This window comes from Bos indicus, chromosome 2, assembly GCF_029378745.1.
Source record: "Bos indicus isolate NIAB-ARS_2022 breed Sahiwal x Tharparkar chromosome 2, NIAB-ARS_B.indTharparkar_mat_pri_1.0, whole genome shotgun sequence".
Taxonomy (NCBI): Eukaryota; Metazoa; Chordata; class Mammalia; order Artiodactyla; family Bovidae; genus Bos; species Bos indicus.
Genome location: NC_091761.1, coordinates 105,918,474 through 105,945,638, shown reverse-complemented (window position 1 = coordinate 105,945,638; position 27,165 = coordinate 105,918,474). Strand labels below are relative to the sequence as shown.

Below are 27,165 nucleotides of genomic sequence, written 5' to 3'. Positions count from 1 at the left end.
TGAGATCAAGGTGCGGGCAGGGCTGGCTTCTCCTGAGGCCTCCCCTTGGCTTGTTGACGGCTGACTCCTCGCTTGTGTCTTCACATGGCCCTCCCTCCGTGCGGGTCTGAGTCCTCACCTTCTCTTAGGGACATCACTTGTGTTGGGTTGGGGCCCACCCTTATGACCTCATTTAACTTAATCACCCCCTCTAAGGACTCTGTCTCCAAGTACAGTCATATTCTGAGGTCCTGGGGGTTAAGACTTCAACACAGCAATTTAGTGGAGGGTGGTTCAGTCTATCACATCTAGGAAGGGGTTTGCTGGGTTTTCTGTAGTTGGATGCCTAGAATCTTGGTCCCGAATGAGGAGCAAGTGAAGGTCTAGGGTGGTGGAGGCAAGGAGAGCAGTCTGGTCTCCCATGAGCCGCCTGCTGTCTTTCTCCGGTTTGGTCTGGAGCCTGCCAGTTCAGCACTCTAGCTGACACCATGTTTCACAGCCTCCAGCAGCCCCATTAGCTCTTTGGCCTGAGTGCTAAAGCCCCGTGCCCAGATCTCAGCTCGTCGTGGGTGGGAGCGGGGCTGTGTTTTTTGCCTATGGTGCACAGAGCTGTCTCCAGACTCCTCCAGAGTGTTCCAGGGCAGGCCTTCCTGGAAGCAAGTGCCAGGCCAGAGGGGTGTGGGCTGCCTCCCACTGCCGAGAAACTCACAGGTGGACGAGGCTTGCATTGCCTCTTTGCCCACCCAGTCCTTCCCTCCCTTCCCCCACCTCCTTGGACATTTCACTGATTAGAGTTTCTCAAGACTTACAAGAGGACTGAGGAAGAGGACTGGGGCTGGTAAGGCAGCAGCTCACTCAGAGCCAAACGGAAGAATGAAGGGAGAAAAGAAAAGACCGCTGTCCTGGCTGAAGATGGCCGGGGGACTGCTCACCACCCCTCTTCTGGGTTTTTCCTCCTGCAGGAAAAACCAGCGGCCCCTCTTTTGTTTCTGTGGGTAGCCCCACCGGAGCCAGGGGTTGGTGACAGGGGGCTGGTTTTTTCATCCAAGTCTCTTATCCTCAGGCTCCCTGAGGAGCAGAGGCCCCTTCCTTGGGGGAGAGCTTCTGACTCCATGGGACCCCCATCTCCTCTGCACAGTCTTTTGTCTGAGCTGGAGAAGAGCCTCTCCAATGGCAGCCAGGAGTCCCTGGTCTATAGTGACTTCTCATCAGCTGGGCTTGTCCAAGGATTCTGATTTGTCTTTGAGAGAAAGGAAAGAGGAAGGGAGAGACACACACAAACAGGGAGAGAGTGAAAAGGAGAAGGAAACAGTGAGAAACATGGAGGGGCAGACAGACCCAGACAGATGTTGGCCTGGGAGGCAGGAGGTTTGAGTGTCTTTGGTAACTCCTTTTCTTTAGACCTTTATTATTTCCTGTAAAATGAGGATGTTGGGGTAGCTAGCAATTCTTTCCATTTCATTGAGCTCATTGTTCCTTTTTGTGACTGGTGAGGAGCTAAGATGGATGTGCAGAGGTTCCCTCCCTTGAACTTGTACTGAGAAGCAGCATTGCTCAGTGGCTGTGTCAGTCAGGAGAGGCTTGGTTATGCTGCATAACAAACAGCCCCCAATTCTCAGTGGCTTAATCAATAGAAGTGTATTACTTGCTCATGATGCCAGTCCAGTGGGATTGGCAGGGGTCTCTGTTCATCTTTCTTCCTCCGGGCTGGTAGTGGCTTCATGTCACAGGCGTGTCCACTTCAGCTGCTAAAGTAGGTGGAGGACACTGGGACTTGCATGCTACTTCAGTCTGGACAAGACATGCTTTCCTTCTGCTCATGTTACATTGGCCAAAACATGTCACAGATCGATGCCTAACTTCAAAGAGGGTAGGGAATCTGTGCGTGCAAGAGGACAGAAATATCGTTGAACAGACTGTTGTCTACTCTAGGGATTAAGACTGTGAGATTGAGAATCAGAAGATCTGGTTCCAAGCTCTGTTTATAATTGTGTTCTTTGGTCAAGTCACTTTGCCTCTCTGATGTCTTATCTGTAAAATCAGTACAATAATAGCGCTTTCCTCCTAGGATTATCATTAAGACTCGGTGAGTGAAGATGTGCGGAGATGTGAAAAGTAGAGTGCCTGGTGTATACTATGCTGGCAATAATCGTGTCTGTTATTATTATTATTAAAGTACTGGGGGAAAGAAGATAGAGGTATGATTTTGATTGGATACAAGGTCTTTCTTCTTAGGAAAAAACATTCCCCTGGTCCCTCTACTCTCTGGGAACCATCTGTAGCTGGTTCTGTTCTGGGAGCCCCACTCTTGGAAATCAGGAGACTTGCCTCTGATACCAACTTGCTGGGATACCTCGGAAAAGTTACTTTCCCTCTCTGGTTCTCAGTTTTCCTTATCAGTGAATTGAGGCGGGTGGATTCCTAAGAGGACTTCCCCAACGATGACATTGATGATGACAAAGACAATGACTAGATGACAGCTGGCCTTGTGTGCCAACCCTGTGCCTGGCAACACTGCCTACGTGTTGTCCTCAAACGCCCACAGGCGGCTACTGTTTTGTAACCATTAGGCAGAAAAAGTGGCACTTGTAGGATGTGGTTTTAAAGCTCGCTCTGCCCCCAGATGACATTAGGGAGAGTCCCGTGTGCCTTTTCTAGTCACACTTGGGTAATACAAGAGCCTCTGGGCAGTAATCAATATGCCCAGTGCCAGTGAACTTGATGTTTCACCCAGAGTTAGTTCTTCCCGCTTGTCCACCCTTACCAGGCACCAGGTATGGGTGTGAGGGGTGGGGGTGTTTCAGCAGGTTTTCCTCTCTGTTTTCCTGACAGATGAGAAGAGGGGAAACAGGGAAGGGATGGGAGCCTTCTTGCCTGCCTGCACCACTGTGAGGTTGCTCTGTGTGGGGACACAGGTCTGGGTGATATGACGCCTGAGCTCTTTGCCAGAGCAAGATTCTGGAGGCATCGAGTGCTGTTTCCTCCTGCAGCACTTTTGTGGGCATTTTGGAGGACACCCCCCTCTCAGACCTTGAACTCCCGAAGAGTCTCTCTTCATGTTTTCCTTTAGGTGGGTGACTGCAGCTGCATCAGAGGCTCGGGACCCTTCCTCGGCCGAGCATCCCTTGCTCCCTCCACCTCCTTCTGCGGAGGTGGTTCAGCCCTGCAGGGGGCCCTCTCGGACAGGATCTGAGGCAGTCCGGGGGCTGGCTCTCTCCGCTGGGTCTGCAGGAGCCTTAGGCGCTCTTGGGCTCAGCAAAGCCAGGGACAGAGGTGGCCAGCGCATCCCCTGTCTGTTCCCTGGTCGGCTTCTCACTGTGTAGACTTCCGGGTCTGTGCCAGGCCTGTTTCTCACGTTTTCCTGCTCCAGCCGACTGACACTGAGCTGAGCAGACTCCGTGAGATGAGGGGAAAGCCCTGGCAGGTGGCATTTGCGGCAAAACAACTCTTCTCTGCAAGATGCCTGTTAGAATCCCCCACTTCCTTATCTTTTCATTCACTTGACGTGGATGTGTGTGTGTTGAGGGGGTGGGGTGGGGAGAGGGGTAGTTTAGAGCCACAAACAGTTTTCAGCCATCTCTGTCTTTAAAAAATTTTAAACAGCTAATATATATTTCTAATATAATATAATCAAATATAATGAAATGACATTACATTGATGTAATTTAATACCATAACTTCCCCTATTTAAAGAATACTGTTCAGTGGGTTTTAGTATATCTACGCTTGTACAACCATCACCATAATCTGATTTCAGGATAGTATCACCCACCTAGAAGAGACTTCACTCATTAATAGTCACTCCCCACATCTTTCCCCACCCCCGCCCTAATCTACTTTCTATCTCTATAGATTTATCTGTTCTGCTTATTTCATGTAAAAGGAATTATACAGTGCGTGATCTTTTGTGGCCTTCTTTCACTGAGCATGATGTTTTCAGAGTTGATCCATTTTGTAGCATGCATTGGTTCATTTTGATTTGCTTTGTAATACTCCATCGTGTGGCCATACCACACACATCAGTGGGTGAATATTTGCACTGTTTCCACTTTTTGGCTGTTGTGTAGAATGCTGCTGTGGGGATTCGCGTGTAATTTTTGCGTGTCCTTATGTTTCCACTTCTCTCAGGTAGATGTCTGTGAGTGGAATTGTCGTGGCAGATAGTAACTCAGTGTTCAGTTGTTTGAGGAACTGTCAGACTGTCTTCCAAAGTGGCTGCACCATCTTACATTCCTACCAGCCAATGTATGAGGACTATAATTTCTGTACATCCTCACCAACACTTGTAATTTTCTATCTTTGGAATTCTAGCCCTCCTGGTGGGTGTAAAGCGGTGTTTTATTGTGGTTTTCATTTGCATTTTCCTAGTAATTAGTGATGTTGAACATCTTTGTTAATTGGCCATCTTCTTTAAAGGGACATCTATTTACATCTTTTATACATTTTAAAACTCAGATTCTATGTCTTTTTGTTATCATTATAAGAGTTTTTTTTTTATATCTTGAGAATATGTCCCTTATTAGATATATGATTTGCAAAAATTTTCTCCTATTCTGTGGGCTGGCTTTTAACTTTCTTGATGTCTTGATGTCAGTCATCCCTTTTTAAAGCCCTGCCTTACTTTTGGAATGTGTTATTCATTTTCCTGGGGCCTCTGTCACAACTGGGACCCAAATACTTCCATATGAACACCTGCTTATGAGTGTTCCCATTTTACAGGAGAGGAAACTGAGGCTGTCACAGAGAGGTTAGGGACCTTGTTCAGACAATACCCTTAGTAGATGTTGAAGGCAAGATTCTGGGGTGGATGGGGGTCTGGAGCCAATCAGGGATACTGCTTCCTGTAATCCTAATCTGAGATTATACATCTGCAGCCTGAAATGCTTTAGGCTGCTTCATCTAATCTCTTTCCAGCCCTGGAACTGGTGCCTGTACTGGTCTAGATCACCTGCCCCATCACACAGAGAGGGAGGCTGGGTTTCAGGTCTTTGGATGGTGGGGCAACACCAAAGCCACGAGTCTTGCCTCCTGGCTGCCTCAGCCACCTACATGGCCCATGGCCCTGTATCTCCCAGGGCGAGGCAGGGTGGGGGTGGGTGGGTAGCAGAACGTGGCCCCTTTGGGTATGGAGTAAAGCAGTTAATGGGGACAACAGCCTCCATGCCCTCTTGGAAGAACACTTGAGCACTATGGTGAATGTTTGCCCTTGACATACTTTCACAGGGTGTGACATTCTTGCCTTCTGAACTCTGGGGTAAGATGTGGAAGAACCAGTAAAAGAGAGGAGGACAAGATTGCAGGTAGTCCCAAATAATTCAGGAAAAGGGTCCAAGGGTCCCAGAGTGGTACGTCTGCCCCTTGTCTCTGAGAAGGGGGTTTTAAGGGGTTTCTAAGCACAGGTGCTGAGAGCCTGATTTTATTTTATTTATTTTTTTCTCGTGCAGCTGGCTTGTGGGATCTCAGTTCCCCGACCAGAGTTGAACCCGGGCCATGGCAGTGAAAGTGCAGAGTCCTAACCACTAGACCACCAGGGAACTCCCCCAAGAGCCTGACTTTTGTTGGGAAGTCCTAACCTGACTGCTGGAGGGGGCAGCCCTTCTGGTTTGGTCAGGGTCAGGGGTTGGGGAAAGGGCAGGGAGAGAGAAATTCAAAGCTGTTATGGGAAGCTTCAACTTCTGTCGCTGTTCTATCACAGGGCTTAGACTGCAGCAGGAGGGATCTGAGTTAGCCACCTGGGAGAACTTCCGGACTGTGAGGGGGTCGATCAGCTGTGGCAGGGAGGTCAGGCCCTTGTCCTCCTGGCCTGTTTGGGCAGAGATGTCGAGAAACAAGGGACATGGGCCTCAGTGTGGGGTGGTCTCCATAGAGATAGTGACAGAGGCGGGGGGTGAGATGACTTCTTGAGGAGGATCTGGGTCCCTTCTACTCCCCCAAGAGAGAGTTCCCTCCTGGCCTGCTGGACCGATCAGAGTGCCAAGAATTTAAATGTAGGGCCGGCCTGACCTTGTGGGTAGAGAAGATGACTCCACCGCCTCAGCACCTGCCAGCCACCTGCTTGGCGCTGGCCTGGTCGGGTGGGGCGGGGCATGTGCTGATGCCCTCGGACCCTGAGCTGGCCCTGCTCTGCGAGGCAGCTGGCAGGCTTGGAGAGCAGTGTCTGCCCACGGAACATTCAGTAAACCAATACCCTCCTGACTGAATGTGCCTTTGGTCCTCGGTAATCTCTGCCATCGGGTGGAGGTTGGAAAACCGGAGCCACACTCGGAGCAGACGCAGAGCTCTTGGCCAGTGGCCTGAGCGGCACGTCTGCCCTCTTGCTGCGCTCAAATATCAAGCACCAGCCCCGGGAACAGGGGAATGTGCAGTCTTCCCCGCGCCCCCCCCCCCCCCCCCCAACCACTCTCCCTGCTTCCTCTCCTGCCAGACCTGCAGACAGGTGCAAGTTAGGTGGACCTGGTGAGACCCCAAGATCTAACCACGTCCAAGAAAGGAAATTCAAGCTTCCATTGATCAAATGCTTTTGATACCCAACGAAAGCTGCTTTTCACCCATCATTCCCTTGCTGCCCTGCCTCCTTCTGCTTTCCTTTGCTTCCTTCTCTCTCTTTTCTTTCCCAAATACTTAGAGGGCACGTACTAGATGGTGAGCCCTGGGCTGGCTCGGGTGCTGTAGAAAGTCCTCTCTCGGAGTTGCCTGCAGACAAGGGAGGGGAGGGGGTGCGGCCAGATCAGACAGGTGTGCCATCCTCCTTGACCCACAGTCAAATGCAGAAGATCTTGGCTAAAAGCCAGGCTTCTCAGGAGAGAAGTTTCTGGGGATGGTGATGATCAGAGGTGGATGGCTTTGCAGAAGGACTGTATCTGTCTTGGGCCTGAGAGCACAGATAGCATTGAAAACAGAATTGTTTTTCAAATCAAAAGTGGCCGAACAACATTGCTCAAAGGCTAGAAAGTAGAGGGAAAGAAAGTAATCAAATTGCTCCAGCCTCCTTGTCATGCTGCCTGGTCCCGTAGTGGGCTGGGTATTAGGAGATCAATGGGATGCAGGGGTTGGTGAGGGTGGGAATGTTGGAGAAGGTGGAGGGAGGGTGAGTGGAGCACTGAGGAACCATATGCATGGAATCCAGGAGGGGAGAACAAACCAGGAGATTAAGAGGAAAAGAGCACACAAAATCCCACAGTGGATGGGTCCTTGGAGCCTGGATCTGTTGTCCAGGCTGAGTGACATGGCGGAGTGATGGGCACTAGGAGAGAACAGAGCAGAACAGAGTTGTCTCTCTGGATTGTTCCTTGTTGTGCCTATTCAGGCCCTGGGTGCTTCTCCCTGCCCTTGGAGGCTGTGCCTGGCTTCTTTCTCCTCGCCCAGGCAGTTGGCCTGCGGCTGGCTCAGAGGTGCTGTCTGAGGCTGGTTTGCTTCTGGGCAAAGTTTAACTTCTTCGTTAGTGGCGCTGGTCTTCGGGCCTATCTCGCCATCAGCCCGTGAGGTTCAGCACCCTCCCTGGAGCTTTTGTGTGTCTTGCTCACCTCTCCTGCCTGCTAGCTGGTGTGCTTCTCTGCAAGCAACGGAGCCCATCCCTTTTGGCCCATCCTCCCAGGCCCTGCTTCCTGTCCAATGGACAGTTCTGGGGCCATTTGTGGGAAGAGGTTTCAGTGGATCTGGGATCCATAACGTGATCTGTCCTTTCTTCTTTCATGATTCCCCTTCCTCTACTTCCTCAGCTGCTCGTGGGTGATTTATCCCCTGTACATCTCTTTCTTCTCTTCGCTCCTCCCCCTGCCAAGTTCAGTTCAGTTCAGTTCAGTTGCTCAGTCGTGTCTGACTCTTTGCGACCCCATGAACCCCAGCACACCAGGCCTCCCTGTCCATCACCAACTCCCGGAGTCTACCCAAACCCATGTCCATCGAGTCGGTGATGCCATCCAACCATCTCATCCTCTGTCATCCCCTTCTCCTCCTGCCCTCAATCTTTCCCAGCATCATGGTCTTTTCCAATGAGTCAGCTCTTTGCATCAGGTGGCCAAAGTAGACCTTCTAAGATCCTGACAAAGTTGCTGAGCTCACAAACCTTCCATAATAGGCAGCCTCCATTGAGGTGAAGAAGGACGTGTCTTAGAGTGGTCTGAGAAGGGGCAAAACTCACATCCTTGGGAGGCAGTGGAGGCACCATAGTGGTTGACAGTGTGGGCTTGGGACTCAGAGCTGCCTGGGGTCAAGCCCTGGCTCTGTCTCTTGCCCTCTGTTGACCTCGGGCAAATCATTTAGCCTTTCTGAGCCTTTGTTCTACCTTGTAAAATGGGAACAAGGATATACTTCTCTCGTAGGCTCTGAGAGTTAACTGAGGTAATGGATGGGTGCTCAGTCCTGTGCCTGTTCAGAAGTCATCAGTCAATGTTAGTTGTCACTGATACCAGCACGAGGTCTTGGGTGGTACTGTACACAGTGCTTCTCTGAGTTCACTGATCCTGGAACAGCTGTAAAGATGCTTCTTTCTCTTTCGTTTGAGAAAAGACATCAGGATGTAGGAGAGTGAGAATGACGTGATTATGGGTGTAACCTTGAATGCACTGTATAGAAGAAGAAGAAATAAAGAAAAACACAAATCATTTGTTCTTTGTCACAAAGAACTGTCCGCGGTAACATTCATTTATTCAAGCAACAAATATTTGTGAAGTGCCTACTGTGTGTCACTATTCTAGATGCTGAGCATACAATAGTGAACACAATAAAGATCCTTGCCCTTGTTGTGATTGTATTCTAGTGGGAGAAGACAAAGAATAAATTTTTTTTTTTAAGGTATAAATATATTTGACGCTTGGATAACACAGATCTGAACTGTGCAGGTCCCTTATACACAACTTTTTCTCCACAAATATGATACCTGTATTTTCATTTTATGGATTTTTTTTTTTTTTTTGGCCACTCTTGGTGGCATGTGGAATCTTAGTTCCCTGATGAGGGATTGAACCTGTGTCCCCTGCAGTGGAAGCTTGGACCACCAGGGAAGTTCCCCATTTTATGGGGGACTTTGTGGCGAAAAGTTTGTGTTCAGTTGGAGATTACAATATGTGGGATCAAAAGAACTAGTCCTGATTCTACCCAGACTGTTTCAACTTCTTGCCCTTTGGTGAGTCATTTATCAATTCCTTTGTTTTGAGGGCAGAAAAAGCAGTATGTGGATTTTTGACTGTGGGATGTAGATGTTGTGTGAGTCAGTGCCCTTAACCCCTGCATTGTGCAAGAGTCAACTGGAGAATCCCAAGGACGGAGGAGCCTGGTGGGCTGCCATCTACGGGGTCGCACAGAGTCGGACACGACTGAAGCGACTTAGCAGCAGCAGCAACTGTAAGTAAGAGAGCATATTAGAAGGTGATAAACACTCTGTGAAAAAATAGAGCAGAGTAAGTGTGATTGGGAGCTGTTGTTGGTTGGGTATTGAAATGTTTTAAAATTTGAAAAATTTTAAAAGCTTAACAGCCTAGGCTTCACTGAGGAGGGGACATATGAACAAAGAATTGAAGGAGGTAAGAGAGTCATCCAAGCAAATATCTGAGGAATAGCATTCCAGGCAGGGGTGAGGCGGGCAGCAAGTGCAAAGGTCCTGAGGCAGAAACCCACCTGAGATGTTTGAGAAGCAGCACAGGGGCCAGTGTGACTGCGGTGAAGATTGTAATAGGAGTTGAGGTCAGAGGTAACCGGGACCAGATCATTTAGGGTCTGGTAGACACTGTAAAGATTTGGCTTGTACCTGAGCTGTTTCATCTAATGACACATAGTGGAGATCTTTTCATAATAGCACACAAAGAGCCTTCTCATTGTTTTCAGCTACATAATATTCCACTGTACATGGGTACTGCGTTTAACTAAAATAACATGGACAGTTAGGTTGTTTCCAATTTTTTACTGTTTTGAAAAATGCTGCAGTGAGTAACCTTTTTATTTGTGCATAACACCATTTCATTTGTGCAAATCTGTCTGTAGGACAAATTTCTAGAAGTGGAATTGGCTGGATGAATGTATGCATATATAATTTTGATAGCGTCAAATTGGCTTCCATAGGGTTGTATTAGTTGCCACTCCCAGTGAGCAATTTGATTAGGGACTAGGAGGAAAATTTCTCTCCCTTCTGCATGCATCCTCCACACGTGAGCTTCTATTTTGTGTGTGCTGTGGCCTCTGACTCTTTGTGACCCCATGAACTGCAGCCGACCAGGCTTCTCTGTGCATGGAATTTTCCAGGCAAGAATACTGGAGTGGGTTGCCATTTCCTTCTTCAGGGGATCTTCTGGCCCAGGGATTGAACCCGTGTCTCCTGTGTCTCCTGCATTGCAGTCGAATTCTTTACCACCCAGCCACCAGCGTAGCCGCAGGGGGTGGCTTCTATTAGGTGCCCGTTATTTTCTTTACTCCTCATGACCCTCCTGTGAGCTGAGTATTCTTGTTCCCCTTTCACAGATGAGCAAACAGGCAAGAAAGGTCAAGTAATTTCCCAATGCTTACACAGCCAGAAAGATGTAGAACTGGGGTTCTGATGCCTGCCATTCCTCACCATGGCTTCATGAGGATGAGAGTCTGAGCCACCCTGCCTCTTGTTCCTCTGCTTCCCTGCCCTGTGCACGTGGGCATGTGGACCTAGCACTCCTGCGCCTACATCCTGGAGACCCTTGCAGGCCAGCGGCAGGGTGGGAAGTGGCCAACCCTAGGGACCTGTGGTCACACTGGCTGAGATGGCCTCCCCTTCGGTCCCTCCCAACATCAGCCCCAGTGGTGAGACCTGGGATGCTGCGATCTAGCTAATTCTGCTCTGGGTGGGGAGCTCCCCGCTGTCGTCTGCTGGGTCAGCTTGTTCCAGGGATTGGGTTTCGGCATTTCACTGATGAAAATAAATCAGCCTCTTTACTGCTGTGCATGGCCCTCGGAACCTCTGCAGCCTGGCATGTATTTCCAGACTTCCTGTAAGTCACTGTTTCTGTCCTAGCCCCCAGGGGCTCTGTGTCTGCTGCAGAAATAGCCTTGGACGAGCTTGGAGCCTGGAGCCACCCAAGCAAGACCACACAGGAGAGGAGCATCAGGTTTACAGAGTCCAAGGGCTCTGGGACACAGACAGTGCCAGGCTGAGCATCTTCTCTGTGTTGGATCCTTGAGCATCTAAAATTGGCCAGGATTTCAGGGACCATTAGCTGATTGTACTCTTCTGTTGCATGGAGGAATAAACTGAGGCCCATCCTCAATCACTCCTTGGTACTCTAGCCCTTTGACTCCTACTCTACTACTGTTTGGACTTCCTGGTGGCTCAGACGGTAAAGCGTCTGTCTACAATGTGGGAGACCCGGGTTCGAGCCCTGGGTTGGGAAGATCCCCTGGAGAAGGAAATGGCAATCCACTCCAGTACCATTGCCTGGAAAATCCCATGGACAGAGGAGCCTGGTAGGCTACAGTCTGTGGGGTCGCAAAGAGTCGGACACGACTGAGCGACTTCACTTTCTTTCTACTACTGTTACTACCAGACAACGCTTTCTCTAGGCCTATGTATCATGCAGTGACCAGTTTGGATTTGGGGGGCTGAGTTGGAGAGAGTATGTTTTAGCTACAGCTGGCAGGATAGGAGTCTGGCATCTAGGAAATCTGTCTTGCTTTTGAGGGACATGAGAATGGGGAACTGGGAACAGGAATGGATTTTCTTGACATTGAGGAGAGTCTTCCACCTGCATACCTGTCCCAATAGGGTGAGTGACCAGGGTACATGAACAGGAAAGAGCAGGCAGCTTCTATAGATTTCTGATAAAGCCCCAGCAGGTTCTGCATGCAAAGGGGACCTGAGAGTCTTGACAGACTCCCCTTTCACCTGCCCCTCCTTTTTTTCTGTTCAAACATTATTTGCCCCCCAAAACCCTCCTGAAGGGACATGGGGCATCCTGCCCCAGATGGCAGGCCCACTGGACTGCCCTCTCACCCTTCAGGGCCAGGGCCTGGTCTAGCTCCAGCCGAGTTGTGCAGGTTGCCAGCAGGGCCCCTTGGTTCTGGGAAGCAGCGCAGAGCAGTCGGTGGATGGGGGCCAGGAGCTACTGGTGGCCTTTCTCATCCTTTCTCCTCCCGGACTGCGTCTTCACATCCTTACAGCTAGTTGATGCTGGTGCTCGTTGGTGTTGCTTTGATTACTTAAAAAACTGTTAGCAGCAAAGTGTTCTTTGATGTTTGTTCTTCTCCTTCTCCAGGGGCAATGAGATCAGATTTTGTTATGAAAGTGCAAAGCTTCTCAGATCCTTCCTTCTCCCTTTCTGCCTCTCTGTCCCCCTCTGTCTGTGTACTGCTTGACAACCTTGGAGAATCAGGCAGGCACTCTTTACAAGGATGAAAGAGACCTGGGGTGGGGCCCTGGCTCCTGTCCAGACCTGTACCCCGTGGTGCTGTCTCTTCTGTGGGTCAGGAAGATCACTCCCAGCTTGTTCCTCTTCACCAGGGCCTTCCTGCTTCTGACCCACACCTACTCATGTGTGTGAGCTATGACACGAGTCCTGGGAGACCCCTACGGAGATGCCTACTGAGCCTCCTTATACTCGTGAGTGCAGAGGGAAAGGAAGCAGAGACCCCACCCAGACCCCCCATCCATCCCCATTCCCACATCCTCTCAAAAACAGAATCACAGAGAACCCCCTGCACACACCCATCACTCGTGCATAGAATCCCACTGACCTCCCTGCCACTGCACACCCCCACAGAGTGAGGAGAGCTGTCTTTATAAAAAATGACCAATCTGGTAACCAATACTTATGTGAGGTACTTAAATGGGCCTGTTAAGTACCACTGACATGGGATTGACCCCGAGAGATGGGTGTCCATCAAGGGTCCATCAAGGACCCCCAAGAGATGGGTTCCTTGTGTCAGTTGTGAACCAACTCTGGGGCAGTTCCCTACGAGTTACCATAAGTGCTTTGAACCCTGGCAGCATCGTTCAGGTAAATGCCTAAAATTCCCAGGAGCCAGTGCATTGAGGACAGCGCCCACTTGGATGTTGTGGTTTGGGTTTGGTTGTTCTAAACCAGTGCTGTGATTTGATCCTCACTCTCCACTCCCTTCATCCCACTGGATCCTCCAAGCTCTCACTCTTTGCCCATCTCTCTCTTTCTTCCTTCCTCCTTCCTCTCTGGGAAGCAGAAAGAACTTGAGTGTCAGAGTCAGACTGGCAATGTAAACCACAAACCTCGAAGCCTCAGTTTCTCTATCAAGGATCTACCTTGAAGGGCAGTTGTCGAAGCAAACAGGAAAACGTCCATTAACGTGCAGGCACACACTTACAACTCGCCCGCCCCGTTCTGTTGCGCTGTCTCATCCTTCCTGGCTCCCCAAGCTCCACATCCCACTCCCCACTCTTCTGCCATCCTTCCCAAGTGAGGACTGCTACTGAGATGGTGTTGAGGCCTTGGGAGGTGATCCAAGTGCAGCAGGCAGGAGGGAGGTGAGTGGATCTACCCTGTCCGGCTCAGCTGTCTGCCTGGGAGTTGGCGATTCCCTTCCTAAAGGTTCTCGGGCGCTGAGGCTTCTGCGTGACTCTCAGGGAACATGTTTCTGAACCTGGCCCTGTCTGCCGCCTTCCTGGGGGACTGTGTGGAGACCTTGGAAAGCTGGGGCTGTGTGAGGGGTGCCCTGAGCTTTAGGTCTGCCTGTCTTCCCTCTGCTGTACTGAAAGGCAGAGAGGAAGTCCTGTGGGGGTGCTGAGACTTGTTCCTGTGCTATACCTCGCACCCGGCCCAGGCAATGGCCTATCGCCAGGGTCCTCCCTCTCCCCCAGACTTTCATACTGCAACCCCTGGAAAGTCCAGGCCTCTCTCCTCTTTGTTTTCTGCTTAGAACCGAAGTCTGAGAGTTCAAAGCTCATCTTGCTCTTATCTCTCATCTTACCCCTTTGGAAATTGAGGCCCCAGGAAGTGACTTGGCCAAGTTCTCATGGTGAGTTAGCGGCCCCCTGGGTTTGGGACCCAGGACTCCTGAGTCAATCCTGAGCTCTGTCTCTCACACCCCAGACTCCCTCTGCCCTCACTCTGGCTCAGCCACTCTTGGCTGTGGCACCATTGACATTGAACATGGGACTGTCCTGTGTGTGTTGGAGGGTGTTTAGCAGCATCTCTACCCACTGGATGCAATGGGATTTCTTCTGGATGAGTTAACCCTGAGTATTTCCAGCCATTTTCACATGTTCCCTGGGGAGCACACCACGCCAGGGGAGGACCACTGTCTAGGTGTCCCTTCAGCCCCTGTCTCTGAAACCTTACGTCTCTCACTAGGGAGGGCGTGAGGTATTCCTTCCCCAAAGATGCTCTTTTCTGCTTCCTGCTTCCTTTCGAGGATCAGGCTGCTGGGAAACCAGAGCACTCAGCCATTTTGCTCCTTAAATTTTTTTTTTTTTTTCCATACTGGGTCTTCATTGCTGTGTGAGGGCTTTTCTCTAGTTGCGGTGAGTGGGGGCTACTCTCTAGTTGGCGGTGCACGGGCTTCTCTTGTTGTGGAGCCTGGGCTCTAGGCATGCAGACTTCAGTAGCTGCTGCACACAGTCTCAGTGATTGTGGCTCACGGGCTCCAGAGTGCAGGCTCAGTAGTTCTGGCACACAGGCTTAGTTGTCCCAAGGCATATGGGATCTTCTCAGACCACGGATGTCCCTTGGATTGCAAGGTGGATTCTTAATCACTGGACCACCAGAGAAGCCCCATTTTGTTCCTTAAAAGAAAGAGCAAAAAGCCAGATCTGGACAGGTGCCACCCCTCCTTCCTCGTGGTCCTTGGTGTTGAAGCTGTCTCGGGAGGTAGGAGACAGGGTGGCATTTTCGGACATCCTGTTGGTAGTAACAGATGCCACGACATTTCCAGAGTTTGTTGATTGAGCAACATCACATCCTCAGAGTCTGGGCCGTTTTGTGAGACTCTTCTCTGCTGGACACTCGTTGCCATGAGTTTTGAGCAGAGAAAGGACAGGCCAAATGACATGTCCTGAAGCTTAAGCATCGGGTGTATTTCATCTGGGCCCAGGGAGCTAGTGTCTCTGAGGTGCTATTCAGGGTGGGGCTGGGTAGGGAAGGAGGACTGAAAAGCGGATGTCAGAGTGGTGCTTGTATATATGTGGTGCCTCATTTCGAGCACCGCTGTGTGCTTTTCTGCTGTGCTGAGCGCTTTACACACATTATTATCGATCTTTGCAATACTCTCTGAGATACTCATTTTATAAAGAAACTGAAACTCAAAAAATTAAGTAATTGGCCCAGGGCTGCACTAAGCTAGTTAAGTATAGTGTCTGTATTTAAGCCAGTGTCTACCTGATCCCTAAGCCTGTGTTCTTAGTCACTGTGTTCCTGGAAGATGCTGAAGTGAGACAAATCAGAAGGGCTGGGTTTAATTTTAGGTTGCATTACTAAAGGCATGTGTTCCAGAAGTTAGGAGGTGATAGTGGTGCCTCTCATAGGTCACATGGGTTGTCCCTTGCTTCAGAGTGATAAAAAACCTCTGGTAGCAAGTGCTCAGGTGGTGAGGAGAAGCAGAGGGAGGTAGGGCGGACTCAGGGGCTTTGGGGGCAGGAGTGGGGGAGGATTGTCTGTCAAAGGAGAGACTCAGGATGTGCACATCACATTCAGTGTCTGAAGCTCTCATGTGCAAAGATTTGGCTTGTCTGAGCCACCCCATTGGGTACCACAAACTTAGTGGAAAAGTTAAGGAGCTAAAATCTATCTGTTAGAGACACCTCATGATGCAATGGGCTTTGAGGGGTAGATAGTAAGATCTTTATAACTGAAAACAGTTTGGTATAGCTAGGACCTTTTTTTTTTTTTTTTTACTGCCGGGGGGTGGGGTGGTGGTGCAGGGAGGTGGTGGTGGTGGTCCAAACCTGTCTGCCTTGCATTCTCAACTGGAGAGTGTCTTACAATTCCAATTCCTAGGCCCTACCCCTGACAATGGGCTTCCCTGGTAGCTCAGATGGTAAAGAATCTGCCTACAATGCGGGAGACCTGGGTTTGATCCCTGGGAAGATCCCCTGGAGAAGGGAATGGCAACCCACTCCAGTATTCTTGCCTGGAGAATTCCATGGACAGAGGAGCCTGGTGGGCTATAGTCCGTGGGGTTGCAAAGAGTTGGACACGACTGAATGACTTTCACTTTCACCTTCACCCCTGACAATTCGGCCTCTGGAGGTCTGGGGTAGAGCCAGGAAGTCAAGGTTTTCACAAAACTCCCCAGAAGGCTTCTGGTGCAGCTAGTCCCTGGGTGGTAGCAGGGAACCATTGGATCGGATTGCTACTCACAAGAGATTGTTGTATGATGATGTTTCCAAAGTATGGTATATGGGCCAGACTGGTAATTATATATGAAATTATTTTAGGTGTATTTATTTTAATGCATATTAGAGGAGGAAGTATATAGCTTTTGCACCAAATCTGTGATATCATGGGTATTGATGCCTCAAACTACTTGAAGTTATATTTATTTTCAAAATTTTAGAAAATCTTATAAAATAATACTATTGATGGGGTTCAGGTATGCAGATAAAGGTGAAGAGTGTATGCAAATAAAATCTAGGTTAACACTGTTGTGGGGCAGGGATGAGAAAGAGGGTGGACTGGTTGACTATAATCCTTTCAAGAGCCTAGTTTGTCCATTAGTTCTAGAAGGTTCTATGGAGATAAGCAGGATAATTACAGTAGTTTGTCCAAATTGTCATCTGACAACTGTGCTGAGGAGACTGGAAATCCTTCTGCCCCCCAGTTTGGAGCCTGGGGCATGAAACCCCTCTTCTCTCATCCTCATTCTTGATGATTTCTATGAAGTCTTTTTCACTGGGCTGGGGGCCTCCTCATCTCCTCAGTGAAGATGCTCTTAGGATAGGGCGGGGGCCAGAGTACAGGGCACTGTTTTTGTTCTTCCACTTATTTTCCTTCTTTACTCTCAGCTCTTGCTGCCAGGGGTTTTTATCACTCTGAAGCAAGAGACAACTCATGCGGGCTCTCTGACCTATGAGGGGCACCACAGGCCTGTCACCTCCCGGTTTCTGGAAAACATGCCTTTAGTAATACAACCAGTGCAGCCAGTGATGCTGACAACGGGGAGGGGACTAGGGATGAGCTGTCTGCTCTGAAAAGGGAGAAGTAAGTGGCCTGCATCTGTTATGGCTCTCCCTCCCGGGCCTGCAGTGCCTGACCTGGCAGTGAAGGGTCTGGGCATCAGCATGGGGAGGCTGTAGAAGCACTTTAGGATGGCAAACTCACCAGGGCTCTGGCAAGGAGACACCAGGCCCTGCAGCTCCCACTGGCCTGGCTGCAAATCCCTGGCCTGTGGGAGTGGGGTTGGTACATTCAATTGATGTGCAGAGAAGAGGTGGGCTTTGGCATCCTGCGTCAGGGACTTCTGGTACTTTTAAAGGCACACCAGGACAGTGGTGGGGACTTTGGGGAGTCCCTTTGGCTTTTGAGGGGGCTGTTTTGGATCTGGGTGCCTGGGTGTGAGGGGAGATGTCACTGATTATTCCAGAAAGTTGTCCTTTCTGCCATTCGTGGTGGTCACAGGTGGGAACAAACTGCATATGAATGACCAGTCACCTGGAGGCCTCTCAGGTGGCCTGGCAGATCAACATCCTTGACCGGACATCCACTGGCCTTCCCAAAGTCAGGTTTCAGTGGTTGTGGTTCCTGGGCTAGAAGCCAAAGCTTTGCACTGAGAACTTCACTTTGGCGTTCCCTTCCCCTCCCATCAGCCTGCCTGTGTGATACCCCAGTCCCTCCATTCAGGCCCCGTGGTCACCCCTGGGAAATCCAGGAGCTCATGGGTTTTTTCCCCTTTTATAAGCCAAGGAAGTGTCCTGGCTCCTAGACTCTGCCCTGTGGAGGTGGGGGAACGGGTGGGATGGAGCGGGAGAAAGGAAAAAAAGACTTCCACCTTATTGTTCAGCAGCTGGAAAATTGTTGTCATCTGTTCTGCCTTTCATTTGCTGAGAATGGGAAAAAAATGTGGAAAAATTTGGGGAAATAAATCTCAATACCCTCGTAGGAACTCTCACCCTTCCCTCTACCTCACATCTCAGCCGTTTTGCTTCCACTTCTTCTCTGGGTCCTGGGGCCACAGTGGATTTAGGACTGGGGCTTGGCCGGGGTGGTACTGGGGCCATGCTGGGCTGTGCTGGGCAGGAGTGGGCTGGGGCCACTGCTGGACTAGGATGGAGCCAGGGCTGGAGCTGGGCTGGCCCGGCCACTTCTCACTCCGTGTGGAGGGCTTGGGAAGCCACTGTGATGTCATTCAAGAGCTGCATAGCTACAGGATGATAAGTGAAGCCCTGGGGACCCAGCTGGCTGAAATTACAGACAGAGTTTTATCCCACTGGCTTCCTACAAGCCAGAGTGAGGCAGAGCTGAGCGGAGAGGAGGAGAGAGCGAGTGAGAGCTGGAGGGAGGGAGTGTGTGTGTGTGTATGGGCAGGCAGGCGGCACTTGCTCCTCCCACCCCTGACAGTCCGAGGGAGCCTGAGTAGGACACAGACCGGGCGGCGGTGCTGGGAGCTGCAGCCATGGAGGAATTATTTGAAACTTGAGGGACGAGGGGGCACTTCAGAGCACGTCTTTTCCCTTCCCTCGCTCCCTCTGTCCAGAGGGTAAGTGTCTGCTGGGCAGGTGTTTCTCCTGTGTGGCTCCCTGCTGGACCTGGGGAGAGGGTGGTGGGCAGCTTCTGGGCGCAGGGGCCAGGGTCTGCTCTGGACCTGGACTGGGGAAGGGTGTGTGGCTTTGTGGGGCTGTGGCCAGCAGTGTGCTGCCTATGGGAGCAGATGGAGCCGACCTGGCCACCTCCCTCCTGGACTCGCTGCTCTGGGACACGGAGGAGCTGCCGCCTCAAATCTGAGGGGTGGCTGCATACGTAGGAGGGGGGCCAGTGTATCTGAGCCAGCCTCACTCTTTGGTGTAATGGTTCATGGTGGAAGAGGATGGGGTGGGCAGAAGGCATGTGGTGGAGGCGTTGACTAGCCCCTGAAACATTCCCACTTACTCAGGATAGCACTCCCAACTCCCCAGGTCTGTGACCTGAACTTTGTGGAACCCTCCCCACCCCAGGGCTGACCTCCTGTGGGCTGCCATTCATGGCTTTCTCCTAACTTTGCCAGGACTCTTGGCGGCTCGACAGTCCCCCTGGCCAGGGATCTGATCTGCGAGTGTCCAGGCGGGTGCCCTGGCCTGGCAGAGAGGGACCTGGGTCGCTGTGGGCTCGGGAGCTATTTTTACCATCCGGAGTGTGCCTGTGATAGCCGCTGCCTGGACAGGCCGAGGGCGGGGAGTGGGAGTGCCAGGCTCTGCCCCTAGTGCCTGGCGTGGGAGCCGAAGGCCAGGCTGGAGTCAGGAGGCTGGCCCTGCAAGTTCACTTTCACCTCGTGGAAGTGGACGGGCCTGTGACGGGGCAGGTCACTCACTCTGCAGGCCGGGTCCCTCGGGTCTGAAGTAAAGGCCACCAGGAGGTTTCCTGTCCCTGCTCCCTCTCTCTGGAGGAATTCAAGTTAAGATGGTATCTGTGTAAAGAGTGTGGGTCCTTCCTGAGGAGGGCCTGGGGACACGTCTATCATCACCGCTTGACCAAGTCCCGTGTCTTATATGGTGAGGCTCTTAGGCCGCAGTCACAGCTGTAGAGTACCCCCCGCCCCCCCCAGGCTCCTCCGGCCATCTTCACCTTGAAGCGCCATCAGGGGGAAGAGCACTCAATTTGGAGGCAGGCAGGCAGGCAAGTCTGTATGCCCTCTGCTCTGGGTGACCTTGGGGGTTTCCCAGAGCCTGTGGAACAAATGAGGGGGGCTGGGCAATGGATTAACTGAGCCTTTGAGGCCCTTCAGCTCTCCAGATCTCCTGGCTTTTAAAACGCTCTTTTGGCTCAGCCGACTTTCTTGATCCCTCTCAGACCTCCGTTCTGCTGCCTCTGAGCGCCGGCTGAGAGCCGTGGGGCAGTAGCCTCGGGTGGGAGGGGGCTCTAGTTTCTGTTTCTGCTTGAATGCTGGCTTTCTCCGTCTTCTGAGATTCGGATGGGACTGCGTTTGGACGCGGGGCTTAGCGCCTTCCTCGTTCTTTCCTACCTCAGCAGATTGGGGGGTGGCGGCCAGTTGTGGATCCGCCCTGGGTCCACAGAGGCGGGTTTGGGGGGACCTTGGTGAGGCCCCTTGTGCAGGGAACAGAGCCACATGTGAGAAAAGTGACAGAAACCCTGGGAAGAAGCTCGTTCTCTTCTCTCCACTCTCGGAAAGTGCAGTAGGTTCCCTGTGAGTGCTGCTAAGCGAGAAGAAAGACAGGTGTCTGTCTGGCTTCCTGGACTCATCTGTCCCTGCCCTCAGTGCTTGTCCCTGTGGCCCCCGTGGACTCTTCCCAGGGTGAACCTACGTCCCTCAGGCTGCACCTGTCGCCTGCCCTCTTTGTCTCTCAGAGGCCGTGCCTCCTTTCTATGGTTCCCCTTCAGAGACTCGGGTCTTCTCTTCAGCCCCTAATTCTGAAGCTCTTCAGATCCCCTGAGGAAGCCCATTCCCATGTAGGAAAGTTCCAGAACTCTCTGCGAGCTGTTTTGAACAAAGGGTGACCTCAGGCCCTGGCTGGCTCTGAGGGGTTGTGTGTGTGTCAGGGTGGGGTGGGGTGGGGAGGGGGAGTGGTCAGCATGGGTGGAGGCCAGCGCTGTCACAGAAGGGCCGCAGGAGGCCACACTTGAGCCATGGAGCTGAGGTTTCCCACAGCCCTCTCCATCGCCGGCCCTTCCTCACTCTCACATCTGCCCTGGGGCGGCTGCAGCTTGGCGTGTTGCTCTGGGCTGGGCTCCTTCTCCAGCTCCTGCCGCTAGAAGGTTTGCCTTTTTTGCATGTCCTCCCTTTTCTCCTGAATGGAGCCCGGTGTTCCCCACAGAAGTCCAGATGCTGGGGGTGGACCCCCAGAAGCAGCACCCTAACTGTCATAGGCATATGTCTTAATTTAAGAAGCGTGTATGGACTCTGGGGTGTCCATCACCCCCTGAAATGATGTGCAGAGTTTGTATTTGTGTGTTTTTTGGGGGGTAATTCATCAGATACCCCCAGGGGATCTTGATTAAGAAAGTGAATGTCCACTGGACAGGGCTGGAGTGTGACTGAGGAGTCCAGTGAGGGATTCTGTGGGGTGGGCTCTGGCTCAGCCAATTTGCAGGGACCTCCATGGGCGCAGCCTATGCTACCAGTTCTGTAGAACACCCTTCTCATGATATTTTTGCGGCAACGTGTCTCTTCCCGTTCAGGGAAGCTTGGGGTCCACCTTGAATCCATAATTTTCTACTTCTCTGGCTAGCAGTGGAAGAAGAGCATCTCAGTGGCTTACAGGGGTATATAAAACTTTAATGTCATGCATTGGTTGCTCAGATGGTAAAGAATCTGCCTGCAATGCAGGGGACCCAGGTTCAATCCCTGGGTCAGAAAGATCCCTTGGAGGAGTGAATGGCTACCCACTCCAGTATTCTTGCCTGGAGAATTCCATGGACAGAGGAGCCTGGTGGGCTATAGTCCATGGGGTCGCAAAGTGACAGACAGGACTGAGTGTCTGAGCATGAATGTCCTGCAAGAAGCACTGATGGAACCTCTAACGTGTACCAGACCCTGCATTCTGTAGGGCCATCCTGTATAGCTATGTGAGTTGTGCATTGAATTGTGTGCCTTCTTCACATACACCACGTTATGAATCGTACTGTCTGGGAACTAGGTACCGGAGGATGGAGGGAAAGAGGCAAAGGCCTTCCTCAAGGAGTTTAGTGGGGAAAACAAGCATGGGCAATAATATTGACCATCTGGTGTGACCAGTGTTACAGTCATGGGAACAGGGCAATGGGAATTTAAAAAGTTTATCTGGGTCTGGAGGACTGTAGGAAAGGGGGAAGGCCGAGGGAGGCTTCCCAGAGAGGTTCAAACTGAGCCTCCAGGAGGAAGAAGAGGTTTGCCAGGGAGGTTGACAGTTGTGGGAGCAGGATAGGGAAGGGACTTTTAGGAGAGCGAACAGCATGTTCGAGGCGCAAGGTGGGAAAGAACATATAAATAGTAAGAGTACCGTGGGGCGTGGTTGGAGTATCGAGGACAGTGAAGATGAGGCTTCAAAAGGCAGGCAGGGGCCAGATGATAAAAGGTCTGCATGTGTGAGGAGGCGGGGGGATTGGGCCTTACTTTGTGGGTGATGAGGGGTGTAAAACGGAGACAAGAGAGGTTAGTGTGCCTGGAGGTTTCAGGCCCAGCTCAAGGTGCTCAGTTCCTGAATCTTGTCACTCTGCAAACCTATCAGTAAGCCTCTGAGTCTTCACCTGATGGGCTGGGAGGCCAGGCTCCGCATGGTTTAAGTGGTTGAGTTGGCTGAGTTAGCTATTAAGATGGGGGTCTTCCTTCTGGGTGGTGGGTGTTTTTGGTGCAGGGGTGAGGAGGGAGGGGCTGCTTTTCCTCTGCTTTTTCTACAGAATCACATCCCTCTGGCCTCCCTGGTACCCTTCTTCTGGCATTCACGTGCCGCTTCTCAATAGCCCCAGCCCTAGTCCCGACCCACCTTCTCCTGTAGCTGGGGAAGAGGTTGTAGCTAAAGGGTTAACATGCCCAGAACTTGCTCCCCTGGCTACCTCCTGGCCAAGCCTCAGTGTTTGTCAGAGCTCACCTACCTCCCTGACACACATGGTTTTTGATGCCTCATTCCCACGTTTAAAGTGCTGAGTCCTCTCGGCTTGCTGGGGCCCCCGCCTGCCTCTAAACCACCTGTGTCTGGGGTGGGCACCGTGCCCCTTCCTGTTGGCAGCGCATTGATTTTCCTCCACGTTGGTTGGTCATCACTGCTCTGGGTAATGTCTTTTAATGAATTGTTCTTCTGCTGGATGTGGACCCAAAGGACTTCTTATCACGAAGGGCCCTGTCCTAAAGACCTTAATAAATCACTCATGGTGCACAGCAGGCTTGCTGTGGGACATGGAGGGGATCTGTCCTCGCTGAATCACTTTCCTGCAGTCCACTAGGCTGGTACCCTTTGTTTTTCCTGGTTGGCCTGTCTGTGCCGACATCTAAACAAATGAGCTCTCCCCACTTGACATTAGTGAGAGAAGCGAAGGTCCTTAACCTCAGGGCTCAAAACGCTGGCCACCTGGGTCAAGGTTACTCAAGAGGTGACCCAGAAGCTGCTGGGAGCTAGTTTTAATGCTGATTCTCGGTCCTGCCCTAGATCTATGAGTAAAAATCTTTGGAGATAAGGCCCTGGAATCTACGTTGTTTTTTGTTTTTTTTTTTTAACAATCCTCGGAGGAGATTCTTATGAACGTGAAAATCAGACAACTGTCCAAACTCTTATCACCTTAGCATCCTGTGTTGATTTCTTTTGTTCCTTTTGAAACACAACAGATGGACGCATCTTTCCTTTCCAGGGGACTGGCCTGTTCTGTGCATCCAGCCCCGCTCGAACTCCCGCCGTTCACTGGAGGGAGCCTGGGGAGTAGGGAGTAGTCCACGTCCAGATCAGCTGGGGATTTTCCTCAGAGCTTTCCAGAAGCATGACACGCACATCTGAATTACGGCTGCCGTGGAATAGGGGCCCCTTGGTGCAGCCGAGCTCAGCATTGAGGGTGGAGCCCAGGGCTTGGAGCAGCTGCTGGGCAGAGCGAGGTGTGGTCAGACAAAACAAGCAGGGCCTGGAAGGGACTGTGGACTTCACTTCCCTAGAGAAGTGGGCAGGAAGTCCAGTCTGGTCTGGGCTGGGGACCTGGGAGATCTCCCCTCTCTGGGCTGCCCATACCTTGTATTTCCCCCTTCTGCTCCATTGTCACCCATCTCAACACCCATGGGCCCATCTGTATCCCCTGTCCCCTCCCACTGCGGGTCCAACTCCCTCTCCTCTGAGATGCTTTTACCTGAGTTGGCCACGCCCATGACAGCTGCTGGGACTTGAAGATGCATCTGGTGGCTCCCTAGCTTGAGAGCCTTGAAGCCAGCTTCCCTCACCACTCCAGTTCCCTGTCCTCCTCCCCCACTATTTCAGTCCTCCCCTTTGCTCTGGCCGCCTCTCTCTTTTGCCCTTCCTGCCTTAATAGATTGAAACCGACATGTTCCGGCTCCTTGTGGTCCTGGTAAATAGCTCTTAATGTGGCCGTGGTCGATGGGGCGAAGGGGGTGGTGAGTGTGTTGTGGCAGGGGGACGGGGCACTTCCCTTCATCTCTGATGGGAGCAGCACGTGTTTGTGCCTCGTGGGTTGTGCTGGTGGTGCACTAGGGTTTCAGTTGAACCCTCCTGGGGCTGACAGACCTGGGTTGGGCCCAGGTGTCCTCTCTTAATTTGAAAAGGAAGATGACCCATTGAAAGTGTAGAACAGCCTGGAGCGTGCTGCCAGCCCTGGGCGTCAGGAGCAGCCAGCCCCTTCTTTGAGGACAGAAATAGACATTTCCATTTGTGCTTAGCAAATAGGATTCAATTAAACAGCTTCTACTTCTTCGATTTTCTTACTAAGCCCCAGTGGCCTGGCAGTTATCCTGTTGTTGTTCTTGCAAACAGTAGCCCACACTGGGGTAGATGACATGACAGAAGAAGTTTAATATTGGCATTTTCAAAGTCGGTGGAGAGTGGGGTTGGCCCAAATGGGCCAAGATATCGGGCAGTGGTGATCAGTGTGAATTCTCCCTTTCTGTCTTGGGAGATGCTTTCTTATCTGTCTTGCCAAAAACTCTTCTTTGGTGGAGCCTAGGGACATCCTGGACTGGGTGTGCTTTTTCCTGGAAGGAAAAAGCCTCAGGCCTGCACTGGTTTGCACCCAAGGGGTCTCGTTGCCTTCTGAGTGTAATTGGGAGGCCGTGGGACACTTCACCTTTAACTCCTCTCCCCCCTTCCTGGACTGTGTACATATGGACCTGGGGAATTAGGGGGTTCGGGGGATGGAAGAGATCTCTAGTCCAGGAGGAATACTCTGTCATCTCACAGTGTGGGCTGCAGAGTGGGGCCAGGGCTCAGGAAGGGGCCAGCAGCTTTCCTTTCCAGGTGAGAAGGAAGGACAGCTCTTCAGATTCCCAGTAAGTGGTGTGAGGGGCCCATCCTTGTGCGAACCTTCCCCTCCCCTGCCCCCAACCCTTCTCCACCAAGATCTGAGTGGATGAGAACCTTCTGTCTGTAATACTTTTGTCCTCTGGAAACAGCCAGCCGAGTCTCTGTTTTGTGAGTGTAGCACGGAGCCCGGTTCTTTGGAAGGACAGGGCACGAGGGGCAGCCTCTCAACTGCATTTCGGCCGGGTTAGGGATGATCCAGGGCTTCCCAGGTGGCTCAGCAGTAAAGAACCTGCCTGCCAATGCAGGAGACACAAGTTCATTCCCTGGGTCAGGAAGAGCCTCTGGAGGAGGAACTGGCAACCTGCTCCAGTGTTCTTGCCTAGAGAATCGCCTGGACAGAGGAGCCTGGCAGGCTGCAGTCCACGAGGTTGCAAAGAGTCGGACACGACTTAGCGACTAAACAACAACAACAGGGATGATGCCAGGCGAGTCGGGAGAGGCAACGTGTGCACAGCTGCGTCTCAGTAGCACTAAGGGCAGGCTGTTGGAGAATCGGACCTTTCTCTGCCGAAACCCCATGTTAGTTAAGACCAGTGCCATCCCCGTAAACCTTCGGCTGTGGCAGCACTCTGGCCCAGTGTCACTTGGGGCCTGCTGCTGGCTGAGGTCCCAAAGCCCCAGGGAGAACTGGGGGCAGAGAGACGCTTCTGGAGAGTTACGTGAACGGGCAGCGCCTCCAGCCCCCAGGGGTGTGTGTGCACGATGGGCCTCCTCGAGCATCTCAGTGCTGGTGCTTGGGTGACGTCATTTGGTTGGCCTGTGGTTTGTGTGTGTGTATGTTGATCAGGATGTTCCTGTTTTGTGGTCGTCTGATCACTTGTTTTTGGCCGTGGGCTTCTGTATGAGTGTTTATTTTTAGAGGTTGCCACTTCTGGCCTGAGGGCTAGTCCTTGGGCATGGTAGGAGCTTGTATTTTCTTAAATGTTTGTGGCTTTAAATTTAAGTACTTATTTTGGGGTTTTGCTGCTTTTTTGTGTGTTTTTTCCTAAGGGTGTGTTTGTGTGTGTGTGTGTGTGTGTGAGGTATAACAGTGTAGAATAATAAGTTATGTGGTCTTCAAAGTTCTGATTTACTTTTAATTTACTTTTATTTTAAATTTTAAATTAGTTCTGACTTAAAATCCCAGCTTTACCAGGTACTGCATGCATGCATGCTTAATTGTTCAGTTGTGTTGGACTCTTTGCACCCCCATGGACTGTAGCCACCAGGCTCCTCTGTCCACGGGGATTCTCCAGGTAAGAATACTGGAGTGGGTTGCCATGCCCTCCTCCAGGGGATCTTCCCAACCCAGGGATCGAACCTGCATCTCTTACGCCTCCTGCGCTGCCAGGTGGGCTCTTTACTACTAGCACCACCTGAGAAGCCCTGCCGGGTACTATGTTTCTGCAAACACGTGGTTTCACCTTTCCGAGTGTCAGTTTCTCCATCTTTAAAATAAGCATAACAGCCCCAATTCACAGGATTAGAAATAATGTATGTGTAAATGGAGCAAGGCGTTCCCTGCATGTTAGCTGATAATATTAGCATTTGTGTGTTTGTATCCACACTCGCTCTTTCTGACTGAGGGTGCCTGTCTGGTGCACTCCACGAGTGCCTGTGTCTGGGGGTTTGATTTGGGTGATTTCTGGTGGGAATGTGTGTCTCTGGATGTCTTTGTGTCTGGTTTTCTGCGTGTGACTGTTGGTGTCTGGGCTGGAGTCTCTGCAGTGTTTGGGAGGGGGCTTTCTTTTCTTGCCAGTTGAGGGCCTGCCTTGGAGTGGGGGAAGGGGAGGGGTGTGTGTGTGTGTGTGTGTGTGTGTCTGAAGGCTGGAAGCTGGGCTGCTAACTGTACAGGGTGTGAAATCACTGAGTTCCTCTGGGCGGGGAAGTTCTTCGCTCCTGAGTCAGCCCTTTGGCCTCCCGCCACCCAGCGCTCACTTTTTCCTTTCAGAGAAAGTATTGCTCATGGGTCCCCCAGAGTATCTGCGGACAAAATGACATAGGGGTCACCTCTCCCTGAAGAAGACCTCTGCCTTTGTGTTCTCCATCCCTAAGCTGTTCCCTCTACTCCTGGCCCCTGAAGCTCCTTTCCAGAACCCCCATGGGCCCTGGCATTCAGAGGGAAACTGTTCTCTTCTAACACCAGT

At 51.5% G+C, this 27,165-nt stretch overlaps 1 protein-coding gene across 12 annotated transcripts in view; it reads left to right on the top strand.

The window, feature by feature from the left end:
* TNS1 (tensin 1) overlaps positions 1-27,165 on the top strand; it is a 216,240-nt gene that overhangs the window by 137,041 nt on the left and 52,034 nt on the right. The window lies entirely within an intron of this gene.